Raw genomic sequence first — 16,528 nt, 5'->3', positions numbered from 1 at the left:
ATGTGTAACGCCCAACGCAGGAGATAAGAAGCAGGTATAGGGAGTGAACCATTTAATATAGGCGGACATGCAACGGAACAAGAGCGTCTGGACACAAACCCGACACACAATGCTACTAAAGAGAAGACAGGAGCAGACATATGCAGGGGCAATCAACAAAGTGAGGGAGTCCAATGAGCGCAGCTGCATAACAGGTGCATATAATGATCGTCAGGCTGCCACCCAGCATCCCACCTGGGCGAGCCAGACGAGGCATGGAGGCTGGACAAACCGGCTAAGGCCTAGAAGCCTGACGATCTTGCTGCAGCGTAGAAGCCCCATTGGCCAGCTGAAGCATGACGTGGATGGGAACCTGCCGAGTCAACGAAACCTCTCGAGCTTACCTCTCTGTTTTTAGAATATTGGTTCAGAAATAATATCCTATTGGTGAGCCAACTGGTAAATGCAGAGGGTCTTTTACTCAGTTATAAAGAATTCTTATCACTTTACAAGGTCCCTGTAACACCTAAAGATTTTGCAATTGTTTTAGATGCCATTCCCTCAGGTGTTGCTATGTTATTCAGGAACATGTCAAGACCTGACCCTCAGAGCCTACCTTCTGTTGACCCTGTTGACTCATCAGTAGGAAAGATTTGTTTCTCTTTTGGTCCATTCAACAGAGCGGTACGATCCTTGTTTCAGCAGGATGTTGTAACTATACCTTATGTCATGCCTTACTGGAATGGATTTATTGATAATATCTGTTGGAAAAAAGTTTGGATGTTGCCACAAACATACCTACTTGTTAACAAAATTAAGGAAGTTTCCTTTAAAATTATTCATAAATACTATCCTGCCAACCACTATATGAAGAAGTTTAAGGAAAACATCAACTCAAATTGCTCCTTTTGTAATGACCACCCAGAAACAGTTGTGCATCTTTTTTGGCATTGTATGCATGTAAGAAAACTGTGGCAAGACATCAGTAGGTTTATAATTGAACACATTTATGAAGATTTTACACTATTGTGGAGAGATGTACTGTTTGGATTCTTTACATACAATAGAAATAAGCGGAATCATTTTTATGTAATTAATTTCATTATTCTTTTGGCCAAATTTCATATACACAAATGTAAATTTACAAACAGAAAACCACATTTTCGTATCCTACAAAAAGAAATTGAACTGTATTTTAAGACGGTTAAATGCTCTACTAACAAAAAAGCTGTTAGAATTGTAAGTATATGCATGTCCCTTAAGGTCCTTGTGTAATTGTAATGTGATATTGTACCCCCTAGCTCGATTGTCCATTGTTTGTAATCTATGTATGCTTGTGTTCCCTCATGTGCTTTATGTATTGATTTGTTGTTAATAAAAAAATAAAAAAATAAAAATAAAAACCTCTCGAGCTAGCTATGACAGCCCGACGAGCCAGTTTAGGCAGCCCCAGTTCCATTGGTGGCAGAATCCAAGTCCGACGTCACCAACAAAACAAAAAAAACACCATGATGCGTCTTGTAATGGTAGTAGCATTCTGTAACACCCAACACAGGAGATGAGTAGGTACAGGGAGTGAACCATTTAATATAGACGGACATGCAACGGAACAAGAAGAGCGTCTGGACACAAACAATTCTACTGAAAGGAAAAATACAGAGGAACAGACATACATGCAGGGGCAATCAACTTAGTGAGGGAGTCTAGGTGAGTCCAATGAGCACAGCTGCTGCGCGTAATGATGGTGGCGCCCTCGCACCAGGGATGGGGAGCGGGAGCAGGCTTGACAGAATGTGTAGGATTTAAGTAGTAGGAACCCAAAAGCTCAATAGTTACACAGTAGTCATTAAGGGAGAATTATGTAGTGATTTGAGTAGGAAATATGTAGTGTTCACCAGTCGTGAAACGTCCCAATGTAGCATTACTACTTAAATTACTGGTTTGCTACACATCAATAGCAATCAAGTAGTAAAACCAGTCAGTTCTGTGTAGATCTTGTGTAGTAGTAATTCATTACATTACATTTACATTTAAGTGATTTAGCAGACGCTCTTATCCAGAGCGACTTACAAATTGGTGCGTTCACCTTAAGACATCCAGTGGAACAGCCACTTTACAATAGTGCATCTAAATCTTTTAAGGGGGTGAGAAGGATTACTTTATCCTATCCTAGGTATTCCTGAAAGAGGTGGGGTTTCAGGTGTCTCCGGAAGGTGGTGATTGACTCCGCTGTCCTGGCGTCGTGAGGGAGTTTGTTCCACCATTGGGGGGCCAGAGCAGCGAACAGTTTTGACTGGGCTGCGCGGGAACTGTACTTCCTCAGTGGTAGGACGCAGTGCCCTTGTTTGGGTGTAGGGCCTGATCAGAGCCTGGAGGTACTGAGGTGCCGTTCCCCTCACAGCTCCGTAGGCAAGCACCATGGTCTTGTAGCGGATGCGAGCTTCAACTGGAAGCCAGTGGAGAGAGCGGAGGAGCGGGGTGACGTGAGAGAACTTGGGAAGGTTGAACACCAGACGGGCTGCGGCGTTCTGGATGAGTTGTAGGGGTTTAATGGCACAGGCAGGCAGCCCAGCCAACAGCGAGTTGCAGTAATCCAGACGGGAGATGACAAGTGCCTGGATTAGGACCTGCGCTGCTTCCTGTGTGAGGCAGGGTCGTACTCTGCGGATGTTGTAGAGCATGAACCTACAAGAACGGGCCACCGCCTTGATGTTAGTTGAGAACGACAGGGTGTTGTCCAGGATCACGCCAAGGTTCTTAGCGCTCTGGGAGGAGGACACAATGGAGTTGTCAACCGTGATGGCGAGATCATGGAACGGGCAGTCCTTCCCCGGGAGGAAGAGCAGCTCCGTCTTGCCGAGGTTCAGCTTGAGGTGGTGATCCGTCATCCACACTGATATGTCTGCCAGACATGCAGAGATGCGATTCAGTAGTTATAACGACACAGGACGAGACCCAAATGCAGACACAAGAGGCAGATGGTTCGAGTCTCTGATATTTATTAATAGATAAGGGGGCAGGTCGAGGACAGGCAGAAGTTTGTAAACCAGGTCAGAGTCAGATGAGTACAGGACGGCAGGCAGGCTTGAGGTCAGGGCAGGCAGAAAAGTTCGGAACTGGGTGGACTAGAAAAACAGGAGTACGGAAGAACACACTGGTAAGCTTGACAAGACGAACTAAGCAACAGACAAACAGAAACCACTGGTACAAATACAGAGGGGATAATGGGAACAAATGGGAGACACCTGGTGGGGGGTGGAGGCAAGCACAAGACATGTGAAACCGATCTGTGTGACAGTAGTACTTAATGAGGATTCCTCTTTCAGATTCCCCTGTGACCTCTTGACCTCTGATTGAGAATAACAGTAATATCCATTTTCATCTGCCTCACTTTTCATTGCGTTATCATGCATTGGAGCAGAATAAAAAAGTGAAGTTGAGACTACACAGGAAGATGTCACAGAGCAGACTGATGCAAGGTCAGCTATTCCCCTGAAAAGGTGTGGTGATGGAAGAAGTACCCTTTTTGGTACAGCTTAACTGAGAACGTTTATTTCAAATGAACCTTCAAGTTCAAGTTCAAGGGGCGGCAGGGTAGCCTAGTGGTTAGAGCGTTGGACTAGTAACCGAAAGGTTGCAAGTTCGAATCCCGAGCTGACAAGGTACAAAATCTGTCGTTCTGCCCCTGAACAGGCAGTTAACCAACTGTTCCTAGGCCGTCATTGAAAATAAGAATTTGTTCTTAACTGACTTGCCTAGTAAAATTAGTTCTTACCTCTTTCTCCTCATCTCAACTTCACAATCTTGAAACTCAGAGCCAGTAAATGAAAAACAAACAAGTAATTTTAAAAAACTAAAGCAAATATTTTAACATTGTGACTAGGGTGGGCATTCTATGTTCTTTTTTCTATGTTTTTGTATTTCTTTGTTTTTGGCCGGGTATGGTTCTCAATCAGGGACAGCTGTCTATCGTTGTTCTGATTGGGAACCATACTTAGGTAGCTCTTGTCCACATGGGTTTTGTGGGTAATTATTCAGTTGTGTGTCTGCACCAGACAGAACTGTTTCGTTTGTTCCGCTTTGTTATTTTTTTGTTCTAGTGTTCAGTTTTACAAAAAATCTTGAACACGTACCACGCTGCACCTTTGTCCTCTTCTTTAAACAGCCGTTACACACACATACCCCTCAAACAAAATCATTATCTGTTACTCAATGACCAAGCACAGGGAAGTAAATTGGCACATTGTGACTGCTTTAGAAATATATCTTGCAACAGAAATGGTGAGAATTGAATCTGATTATTCTGCTAATCTCTTTAATATATCAATATAAGCGTATAGTCTTAATAGTGAAGTCTGTTTCAGGGTCTTGATCTAACGGTTGTATATTCAGTCTGTTGGTCTACCAGTGGGAAGGTTGACCTTAGTATAGGTAATGTCTGCTCTCTGGCCCTACACACATATGTAACAGTATAGCTTCCGTCCTTCTCACCCCTACCTGGGCTCGAACCAGGGACCCTCTGCGCACAGACAACAGTCACCCTCGATGCATCATTACCCATCTCTCCACAAAAGCGAGAACTACTTCAAGGTCTAAGAGCGTGCAACGTCACCGATTGAAACACTTAGCGGGGTACGCGCTAACTAGCTAGCCATTCCACATTGGTTACACATACATCGTTAAACACGTACACACACACAAAAATGAATCATGTTGATGAATCGATTGACTTACATCACTGTTTGCTTGCACCACATTTCCTGTGTTGACGGATTTCCTGAAAAATAATCTGAAATCGTACAATCGTGAATCATTAATAAAATTACACATTTCACACCAAAAAGAAAGGTTTTCTTTACTATACAACATTATAAATATCTACCAACTGTATGAAGGAAATTAGTTCAGTTCAGATAGAATAGAAGCTGATTTCAGAGGGTAATTAAGAGTTGTAGATGACTTACGCACCCTCCACCTGAAGATGACAACCAAAGCTGCAGCCACACACACAGCCATAAGCACCACTGCCACCCAAATCACCTCCGACTGGGTAAGAACTGATGGAGAAAGACACAGAGCACACCTGTGTCACTTGAGATCAGCCTGGCTCACAACAGAAAGGACTGACACACAAATTACAAAGTACATAAGGTGCCTTGCAAAAGTATTCACCCCCCTTGCTGTTTTTCCTATTTTGTTTCATTACAACCTGTAATTTAAATGTTTTTTTTTATTTGGATTTCATGTATTGGATACTCACAAAATAGTCCAAATTGGTGAAGTGAAATGAAGAAAAAAAAAACCAGAAAAGTGGTGCGTGCATATGTATTCACCCCTTTTGCTATGAAGCCCTTAAATAAGATCTGGTGCAACCAATTACCTTCAGAAGTCACATAATTAGTTAAAGTCCACCTGTGTCCAATCTAAGTGTCACTTGATCTCAGTATATATACACCTGTTCTGAAAGGACCCAGAGTCTGCAACACCAATAAGCAAGGGGTAATGTCATATATATATATATATATATATATATATATGTAAACATTCATACACATAGCTCATATATATTATACAGCGCCAAGCCAAACCGCCTGACTCAAGTCATCTTACCTACCCCTGTTAAAACAGGAACTAGCTCACACAGCCAGCAATAAAACTATCCCCTCAGCTTTGTTGTCTCCCGACCCCAGGAAACAAAGACATTCCATCGCAAGAACACATACACCCAGCCATAAAACTGACCCCCTCTACTGGTCAGGGAGCTCAGAGAACAAGACTCTGCTATGCACCAATGGGGCCCGCTCTGGCTAGAGCAAGGCCCGCCTCCAACTCTTTGTGACCAGTCAGAAGACCAAAACGACAAGACTCCACCTACTTTATTCTATGTATAAAAATGAATGTAACCTTTGTATAAGGTCTCTTTTTCACCTGACTCCTTGCCGAGTTATATGAACTAGATCCGTGCACGTAAAACTGCGGGACAAGATATCTTTGACTCATTAAAACTGTATTTTGTTACAACTGAAATCCACTCTGTCCAGCGTCCATGATTTGGTCTCAACTCTCCAATATATAAACACCAATCATAACAGTAACACCAAGCAAGCGGAACTATGAAGACCAAGGAGCTCTCAAAACAGGTCAGGGACAAAGTTGTGGAGAAGTACAGATCAGGGTTAGGTTATAAAAACAAATCAGCAACTTTGAACATCCCATGGAGCAGCATTAAATCAATTATTTAAAAAATGGAAAGAATATGGCACCACAACAAACTTGCCAAGAGAGGGCCACTCACCAAAACTCACAGACCAGGCAAGGAGGGCATTAATCAGAGAGGCAAGAAAGAAGAAAATAAGCAAACACGTTTGATGTTCGCCAAAAGGCATGTGGGAGACTCCCCAAACATTTGGAAGAAGAAGGTATTCTGGTCAGATGAGACTAAAATTGAGCTTTTTGACCATCAAGGAAAATGCTATGTCTGGCGCAAACCCAGCATCTGTCATCACTCCGAGAACACAATCTCCACAGTGAAGCATGGTGGTGGCAGCATCATGCTGTGGGGATGTTTTTCCATCGGCATGGACTGGGAAACTGGTCAGAATTGAAGGAATGATAGATGGTGCTAAATACAGGGGATTTCTTGAGGAAAACTGTTTCAGTCTTCCAGAGATTTGAGACTGGAACGGGGGTTCACCTTCCAGCAGGACAATGAGCTTAAGCATACTGCTAAAGCAAAACTCGAGTGGTTTAAGGGAAACATTTAAATGTCTTGGAATGATCTAGTCAAAGCCCAATCATTTGGTTACTAGTCCAACACCCTAACTACTAGGCTACCTGACCTCAATCCAAATGCGAATCTGTGGTATGATTTAAAGATTACTGTACACCAGCGGAACCCATCCAACTTGAAGGAGCTGGAGCAGTTTTGCTTTGAAGAATGAGAAATCCCAGTGGCTAGATGTGCCAAGCTTATCCAAGAGACTTTAAGCTGTAATTGCTGCAAAAGTTGGCTTTACAAAGTATTTCCTTTGGGGGGGGTAAATAGTTATGCACACTCAAGTTTCCTGTTTTTTTGTCTGATTTCTTGTTTATTTCACAAAAAATATATTTTGTAAGCTTCAAATTGGAAGGCATGTTGTGTAAATCAAATGATACAACCCCCCCCCCAAAATCAATTTTAATTACAAGTTGTAAGGCAACACAATGAGGTACAGCAGTGAAAGTGTTGCCTTGATAAACAGGGGTTGAATTTACCATCATTATCAGGCTTAATATTTCTTTCTTGTTAATTTCTTCCAGATCATAGTAGCATAAAAAGGATAACACAGGAGTTGGTGGCACCTTAATTTTAGAGGACGGGCTCATGGTGATGGTTGGAGCGTAATTAGTGGAATGGTATCAAATACGATGCCATTTCATTCACTTGGTTCCAGCAATTATTATGAGTTGTCCTCCATCAGCAGCCGCCTATGAAGAATACATACTGTACCTGAGAATGTAGAAAAACAATGTAGTCAATGGAGGTTTTCACTTTTCCCTTGTCAGTCAGCTGATTTCTGAGAGTGAGCACATGCGGCTATTCTGTGTTGATAGGTTAACAAAGAAACAGTTCCTCCTACATCCTTCATTTAGAGTTATTTATGCAACTTTAGTTGTGAGACATATACGTTGGGCTATATGTTTAGATTTTGTTATACATTCTAAGGCTGCATGATGCAACTCATGATGATTTGGAAAAAGTTGCATGAAAGGCATGAGCTCTGCATTGTTTCTTGCACAGGCTGCACAGACTTCATCAGTCTCTCATTCACAATTTGACTAGCACTCGAATTTCCGGGAAGCATCCTCCTAGTGTGGCAGTAATGCCCCCTAAAAAACTCCATGCCTTTTGCAGCCAGTGACCATTGTGCCCTTGGGCTGAATATAATCATTTGAATTCCCTTCACCCAGCTGCAGATTCCAAAGCAACACTCAGATATCTCAATTCTTAGACACTGCCCGTCAGGTGATCGGGTTTTTCTCATAGTCATCTATCTAAGCTCCGAAGTAGGCTACAAGTGAAGACAGACACATGCAACCTTTTTATCGTATTCCGAGGCGCATATTGAAGACGTTAGCAGAACTATCCACATTTACTTTTCTACAGCCAACAAGATGACTATGCCAAACAAACAGAAAAAGCACTAGCCTATATCTACTATGCCCAATAGTACAAACATTTTCATATTCTATTGGTCAACTTGTCCTTCTGTGCGAGAAATAAATATTCTGTACATAGTCTGGGACAGTTGTGGGATGCGATATATTCCAAATTAATACAACCACTCGCATAAAAAAACTGAATACACAATCCTCAAAAGTGACCACAAATGTGATTATGCATGAGTCATTTTTTTGTGTGGTACTTTTTACCCGTTTTTCTCCCCAATTGGTACAGTAGTTACAGTCTTGTCCCATCACTGCAACTCCTGCACGGACTCGGGAGAGGTGAAGGTCGAGAGCCATGCGTCCTCCGAAACAAGGCCCTGCCAAGCCGCACTACTTCTTCTTGACACACTGCTCGCTTAATCCGGAAGCCAGCCGCACCAATGGGTTGGAGGAAACACCGTAGAACTGGCGACCGTGTCAGCGTGCATGGACAAGGACATCCCAGCTGGCCAAACCCTCCCCTAACCTGGACGACGCGGTGCCAATTGTGCGCCGCCTCATGGGTCTCGCGGTCGCAGCCGGCTGCAACACAGCTCGGGATCATATGGATCTGTAGAACACTTCAAGCACTTCAAGCACACTTACACCGCTCCGCCACTTGGGAGGCCCTATAAAAGGTGCAGCGACACTCCCCATCCAACCTGACAGTGCTTGAGAGAAACTCCCCAAATACAGGTGTGCCAAGCTTGAAGCGTCATACCCAAGAAGACAAGGGTGTTATCGCTGCCAAAAATGATTCAACAAAGTACTGGGTAAAGGGTCAACTTCTATGGAAATAATCAATTTATGTGTTATCTCACACAATTCCATAGCCTATAGAAATGTTGCGCAACATGAGCTCATGGGCTCTCATGAAGTGTTTGATTTTAGTTTAGATTACATTTGCATTGATGTCAGAGTGATTAGAGGGACAATAGAGTGGTGAATACCAGGCAGTTTAGTAGGCTTTGGTAGGCAAGTTTGGTAGGCTACTAATGACTATCAGCAGCATCAGAGCTTGGAGAAGCCTAGTTACCATGACTAAACGGTCACATGGAATTTGACTGTGGTCATGACTTGTGACTGCCGGTGTGTTGGTAATAGGGCCACCTTAACAGCCCTAGTTGCACCCTCACCTTTTTCCCTCAGAACAGACTCAATTTGTCAGGGCATGGACTCTACAAGGTGTCGGAAGCGTTCTACAGAGATACTGGTCCATGTTGACTCCAATGCGTCACACAGTTGTCAAGTTGGCTAGATTTCCTTTGGGTGGTGGAGCATTCTTGATACACACGGGAAACTGTTGAGTGCGAAAAACCTAGCAGTGTTGCAGTTCTTGACACAAACCAGTGTGCCTAGCACCTACTACCATACTCCGTTCAAAGGCACTTAAATCATTTGTCTTGCCAATTCACCCTCTGAATGGCACACATAAATAATCCATGTCTCAATTGTCTTCTTTAACCCATCTCCTCCCCTTCATCTACACTGATTGAAGTGGATTTAGCACATGACATCAATAAGGGATCATAGCTTTCATCTGGATTCACCTGGTCAGTCTGTCATGGAAAGACAATTTCTTCCTCTGTTCAGTGTTGTTTTGGATTTGACTTAGTCTTACTGAGACGTCACTTCTTAGATTGGCTAATACCATCTTCTTTGATTTGATGTTGATGCGCAAGGATAACAGCAATTTTATCACACCAGGCCATTTGGATACAATTGTACATTTTGACCAGTGGAGGCTCTTCAGAGGATTTCATAAAAATAATGAAACAATTGTTAAAACCCTTTTTAGGTAAAACATGACTAAATATATTCACGTAACCAAATAATTTATTAAAAACACACTGTTTTGCAATGAAGGTCTACAGTAGAACTCTAGGATTGCATGAGGGATAGCTAGTTCCCCTCCTCCTCTGTATACATTGACTTCAATACAAAACCTAGGAGGCTCATGGTGCCCTCTTCCATAGACTTACACAGTAATTATGACAATTTCCGGAGGATATCCTCCAACCTATCAGAGCTCTTGCAGCATGAACTGACATGTCGTCCACCCAATCAAAGGATCAGAGAATTAATCTAACATTGAAAACACAAGCTACACTGCAGTGCATATAATGTGGTGAGTAGTTGAGAGAGAAAGATGTGTTAAACAAATTAATTATTTCAAAAATTAAGGAAAAGCAAGAGCGAGTTAGCTATATTTTGTTGTATTTATTTTCCTTTTTACTTAGCGAATGCAGCTAGCTAGTTTAGCTTACTCAAACACCCGGCTCAAACAGAGAGGGATGCCATGTTAGCTATCTGGCTATGCAACACTGGAACTCTTCCAAGTCAAGGTAAGCTTTTGGTTTTAGTACTTTTTTGTCACTGGGGCCCCCAGGTGTAACTGCTAAACTGCTTGCTGACTCTATACTGTCCTCCATGATTGTAGTGGGTTTACTAACGTGTTAGTTCTAGTATCTATGTTGACTATGATGTTAGCTAATATGGTGACAAGGATGTAGGCTGTGTGTAGCGGTTAGCAGTTAGCAGTTATGATATAGAGGTTTGGATTGGTCACAGACTGATGTTGTGTTGTGCACTTAAGTCCACAAGCGAAAGGGAAAAAGTGAGAGGAGGAGAGCACAAGAATGCGAGAAGGAATTATACAATGACCCAATGATCATGCTGTTTATACGTGGCAGCTATGAAAGTGAACTGTATTTGCGTGTGAGCAGGGCTGTATTCATTAAACCGATTCTGTTGAAAAACGTTTATTAAATGGAAGCAAACGTAAGGAAACGAGAATAAACATACCGGAATTTGTCCAATAGAAACTCTTGCTTGCAACTGTTAAACTAATGATACCCTAGATCAGCTACATGCAGGCAAGAGTGTGCAAGGCGGTATTGAATGTGTCAATGTTTGTTGCCTTGATTACTCAAATTTCTCTTGACCTACTTCTCTTTCATTTATAGGCTAGGTTGTAGCAACCTCATGATGGGTATAGGGAAAGTTTTTAGTATCATGTAGTAGCCTAAACCTATCGATGTTCAATTTAGCTGAATAAGTGCAACATGAATGACAGTCATCCAATATGCTGTAATAGAAATAAGGCCATGCTCGTTAAAAAAAAAGAATTAAAAAAAGAGCGTCCTCCCTCATCATAAACGGCACCGACCGTTTATGCCACTGATGTTGACATACCAAAAACTGCAAACGGTGCATATGGATCTTAATTTGACCAGCTTCTCACAGCAGGAACATAACCCTGCAGCAACAGGACATGTTTGTAGGGGTTGATACATTTTTAGTTAGGGCAAAACAAGTCTGACATTTTTAAGTGTAAATTACAAACTTTAAAAGCCTTTTTAAAAATCGAATACACGACAAGTTTGCATTTCCAGCTGCTCAGGACATTACCTGTAACAGAGTGATCAAATTAATATCCTACACCTGTATTATATTTGTTTTATTTAACTAGTCAGTTAAGAACAAATTCTTATTTACAATGACGGTCTAGGAACAGTGGGTTAACTGCCTTGTTCAGGGGCAGAACAGATTTTTACCTTGTCAGCTCAGGGATTCGATCTAGCAATCATTTGGTTACTAGTCCAACACCCTAACTACTAGGCTACCTGCCGCCGCGGTATCTTAAATTGCTGGCTACATCAGTTTGTTTGTGGATGAATGATCACAATAAATGTGATTCAAGAAGTCATCAAGGATAATGCGGCATGATCCTTTCGTATTGACTAAAAAGAGAACTTGGATTGCACAAGTTGGTTGTTTGAGTTACTGAGAATATGGAATTGTGTGTGTGTGTGTGTGCGCACGCGCCTTGGCCCATGGACCACTTCGTCTAGCCTTTGCTCTGCTAGCTGCTGCTAACTCATCTTTAAAGTGTGTGGTGGTGGTCTATGAGCACACATCTAAAAAGGAAAACAAACCCACATATTGTACACTGATAGACATCAATAATATATAGAGGGCAAGAAAGTCTACCCAAATGCACTTCAGCCCAGCTTAAACACAAAAGTGGATCAGGTGCTCGACTGAGGGACTTGAAAATCCAAAATGCTGTATATAGGGCTATAAACTAAAGAGTTTCAGTTTACAGCAAAGGGCCTCCACTAACACAGAAGTTGAGTACGCAGCTACTTACTTTTGGGTGCAGGATACAGAAAGTATTGAAAGAAAGTCATAAACTGAACAAATTTAACGTGACATTTTGGTTCCCTGAGGTTAATTGACAGTGACAGAGGGAGCTGGGGTCGCCAGGGTTCCTCTCTGGTTCTCTCCCTCTGGCAAAAGAAGGCATAACTGAGGCATACGTCACTGCATCCTCACCATGGACCTACAGACACAACAAATACACATACACATGTCAGTCACAACCTAGGAAAGGCGTCAAGGTCCAATTTGTAAGTCGCTCTGGATAAGAGCGTCTGCTAAATGACTTAAATGTAATGTAAATGTAAGGTGCATAGGAGGAGGAGTCATACCTGTACAATTGTTACGCAGAGTGTAACAGGGAAACCCAAGAGCAGACAGGTGAAGAGACTGGGCTGAAGTAACCAAGGTATTTATTGAAACACAGGAGGAAGATGGAGTGCAGGCCAGGGGAAGCTCAGGCGGGTTGCAGGGAACCAGGTGCTGAGGCGAGAGGGGTTGGGACAGGGTAAGCAGGTCCGGAGGGGAATCCAAGGGAGCAGTGTTGCGGATAAAGGAGAGGGAGCCACAGACAGTTAGGGAGGTCAGAACACTGCTGGGATTCTTCGGCTACTACAGACCAAGATTTCTCCAGGATGGCCAAACCCATATTTGAGCTGCTACAAAGTCCACCAGAAGAAAAGGGGAAAACTGCCAAGTCAACCAGAGGAAAAACCCAGGCCAAAAAGGTTAGCAATGGACAACGACATCCCAAGACACCAGCCCAGTGGATGGCTGTACAGAGATCCATCGTAGCCAAGTTGGTGGACATGCTAACCAATCCACTCATACTAGCATACCCAGACTGTGACTTACCATTTGTGCTACACACTGACGCTTCCAATGACGGTCTAGGGGCTTTCCTTTGCCAACATCAGAACGGGAGACTACGTATAATCGAGAATGGGTCTAGAACGCTAACTCCAGAAGAGAAAAAGTACCACCTCCACTCTGGCTAACTTGAGTTTTTAGCACTTAAATTAGTGATCTGTGACAGTTAGAGACTATCTATACTATGCATCCACCTTTACTGTATACACAGACAACAACCCTTTAACCTATGTTCTGAGCACAACTAGACTCAACGCAGTAGGTCACGGTTGGGTCGGGGGGTTGGCCAACTTCCACTTCGACCTGAAAAACAGGCATGGATAAGTGAATGCAGACGCTGACACACTGTCTCGTTATCTTGTCATTCTCCCCAACCACGTGCGTGAATACACAATATATGCCACCAGAAGTCATCTCAGCGGTATGGAAAGAAAGCTGGGCAGTGAAAAATGTGGATGTTCCATGGGTGGCTGCGCTGCAAGTCAACTCTAGAGAGGGTGGTGTGTCACCTAAAGGCGTGCCTGCCATCACACCAGAGGATAGGCTGCACAGAACGAGGATGCTGCAATCAGAGATATCATCTCGCTGAAAAACAAAAGATGGAATCCAAATGAGAAAGAGAAAAAGCTCATGAGACCAGAAATAAGGAGACTAGTCCATGAGTGGAACAAGCTGGTCATGGAAAATGACATTTTGTACAGAGAGGCTGGACAACGAAAGCAAGTTGTACTACCCAGCAAGCTGAAATCAGTGGTGCTGAAAAACTTACATGACGACATTGGCCACGTCGGAGCAGACGAAGTGATTCATCTAGTCAGGGAAAGATTTTATTGGCCATTCATGCAGCATAACGAAGAAGACTATGTGATCAGACAGTGTATCAAGCAGAAACGTCCCTGTGTTCCAGGGAAAGCACCTATGGGTTCTATCACCACCCTTTGAGCTTCTCTCCGTCGACTACATGAACCTTGAGCCAAGCAAAGGAGGCTATGAATAAATGATTGTACTGGTCGATCATTTAACACGCGTAGCACAGGCCTACCCAACGAAGAACATGTCAGGAAAACTGCAGCCGAGAAGATATTCCAAGACGTCATTCCTCAGTTTGGCTATCATAGTAAGCTTCACCACGACCAAGGGCGAGAGTTTGAGAACAACCTGTTCCAGAGACTCCAGCAGCTTGCAGGGATCTCACACTCTCTAACTACCCCATACCATCCACAAGGGAACAGTCTGGAAAGGATGAATAGAACACTCCTGCAGAAGCTCCGTGCTATGCAAGAAGAGAAGATGCCAGAGTGGAAAGACCATCTACCAAACATCGTCCATGCCTATAACTGTACAAGGCCTCCTGTATGGCAGAGCCTTCCTATCGACCTACTTTTCAACCTCGAAACAGTGACAAGAACCCAACAGACATTTGCTGATAAGTGGGCAACAAAGATGAAAGATGCATACAAAATTGCTTCTGAGAACAGTCAAAAGTCCTCAGCGAAAGGGAAGAAGTACTACGACAAAGGGGTCAAAGGTGCAACTCTACAGCCGGGTGAGCGAGTCCTTGTGCGGAACCAATCGGAAAGACGTGGCCCCGGGAAACTCTGTGCTTACTGGGAGAAGACAGTACACAGAGTTGTGGAGAGAATTAGAGAGGATCCAGTGTATAATATCTAGTCAGAGTCTGGAGACAAAGCTCTTTGTGTGCTGCACCGGAACCTCCTGTTACCTGTAAATGACTTGCCAGTGCACCAGGACACTCCAAACAAACAACACTAAGACAAACACAGAAAACAAACAGTAAAATGATTGACCAAGAATCTGACAGTTCAGATGAAGAGTAAAGCTACTATACTTACCAGCACAGTCCTCGGTTCAGACTGCAAGCTACTGCTCAGGAGTTCAGACCTACAGTGGCAGAGGAAATAGAACAGATCCAGCAACAGTCTGAAGGACCTGAACAGCACGGAGTGGAGGATGAAGTGCAGGAGGAACTCCAAGATGTTGTGCTAGTACAGAGGCAAGAGGTCAATGGAAAGGAAGCCTTACCTGTGAGAAGGGCCACGCGCACTGGAAGGCCCAGATACATATTTAGCTCTGAGAGTCTGGGACAACCGTCATACCAGTCATGGAGATAAGGAGCAAACACAGTTGTGCTCAATTCTTACATGGTGACTGGAAACATGATGACTTATCCAGTTTTACAAGGAGATTACTGGCACGAAGTAACACCACTTGTCTGGACATGCTAGACATTGACTTTAGACAGACAAACAAATAGATGCCAGGAGTCATCAAAAAGAGGGGATAGTGTAATGGGTTGAAAACAAAGTCATTAAAAACAGACACCCCTTTATTATATATTTATTTGTTAAGTCAATTTGTTTATGTATTTGTCTTAATTCATCTAAATGGTATATTATACATGCTTTAGCGTTAGTATTCAATCAAGTCAATAGATGGCGCTGTTGTACCGTGGTAGTAGGAGAAACAGCAAGTTCTGGCCAAGCGCACGCACCATTCTTCAGAATAAAGAAAGTGCCAGAATGTTGCGGTCTTAAACTCGCTACAGACTGAGGCAGGTAAACACTAGTTATAGCCTAATGTTAGCTAGATAGCTAACATTGAACCTAAGCTTTGAACCTGACACCTGACAATAGCAATATCAGATCATTATTTTTCATATAGATTTTATTATTTTTTTTTTATTTATCCGTTATTTTACCAGGTAAATTGACTGAGAACACGTTCTCATTTGCAGCAACGACCTGGGGAATAGTTACAGGGGAGAGGAGGGGGATTAATGAGCCAATTGTAAACTGGGGATTATTAGGTGACCATGATGGTTTGAGGGCCAGATTGGGAATTTAGCCAGAGGTGGGACACCTTGTTTGGGTGTAGGGGCCTGATCAGAGTTAACACCCTACATGGTCTTACGATAAGTGCCATGGGATCTTTAATGACCTCAGAGAGTCAGGACACCCGTTTTAACGTCCCATCTGAAAAACAGCACCCTACACAGGGCAGTGTCCCCAATCACTGCCCTGGGGCATTGGGATATTTTTTTAGACCAGAGGAAAGAGTGCCTCCTACTGGCCCTCCAACACCACTTCCAGCAGCATCTGGTCTCCCATCCAGGAACTGACCAGGACCAACCCTGCTTAGCTTATTATACTTTACAGATTTCACCAGTATGCTTTTCACATAAATGGAGTAACTTTATCCATAGAATGTCACAACAAAAATGTCTACTTATCAAAAAATGTATACAATATTTAGCAGATACTAAAGGGACCCAAGCAGCCCTAAAACAGCTATTTCAACCATTGTCCTCTTA

At 43.1% G+C, this 16,528-nt stretch overlaps 1 long non-coding RNA gene across 1 annotated transcript; it reads right to left on the bottom strand.

The window, feature by feature from the left end:
• Positions 1 to 2,967: 2,967 nt before the first annotated feature.
• Positions 2,968 to 5,297, bottom strand: LOC115108708 (uncharacterized). The gene is made up of 4 exons (XR_003860382.2): positions 5,240 to 5,297; positions 4,948 to 5,036; positions 4,714 to 4,768; positions 2,968 to 3,104 (listed from the first exon to the last, which is right to left on the bottom strand). It is a non-coding gene; the product is annotated as an uncharacterized LOC115108708 (long non-coding RNA).
• Positions 5,298 to 16,528: the final 11,231 nt, after the last annotated feature.

Source organism: Oncorhynchus nerka, linkage group LG24 (assembly GCF_034236695.1).
Source record: "Oncorhynchus nerka isolate Pitt River linkage group LG24, Oner_Uvic_2.0, whole genome shotgun sequence".
Taxonomy (NCBI): Eukaryota; Metazoa; Chordata; class Actinopteri; order Salmoniformes; family Salmonidae; genus Oncorhynchus; species Oncorhynchus nerka.
The sequence above is the reverse complement of the archived record's forward strand: the minus strand, read 5'-3'. Positions and strand labels throughout refer to the sequence as shown.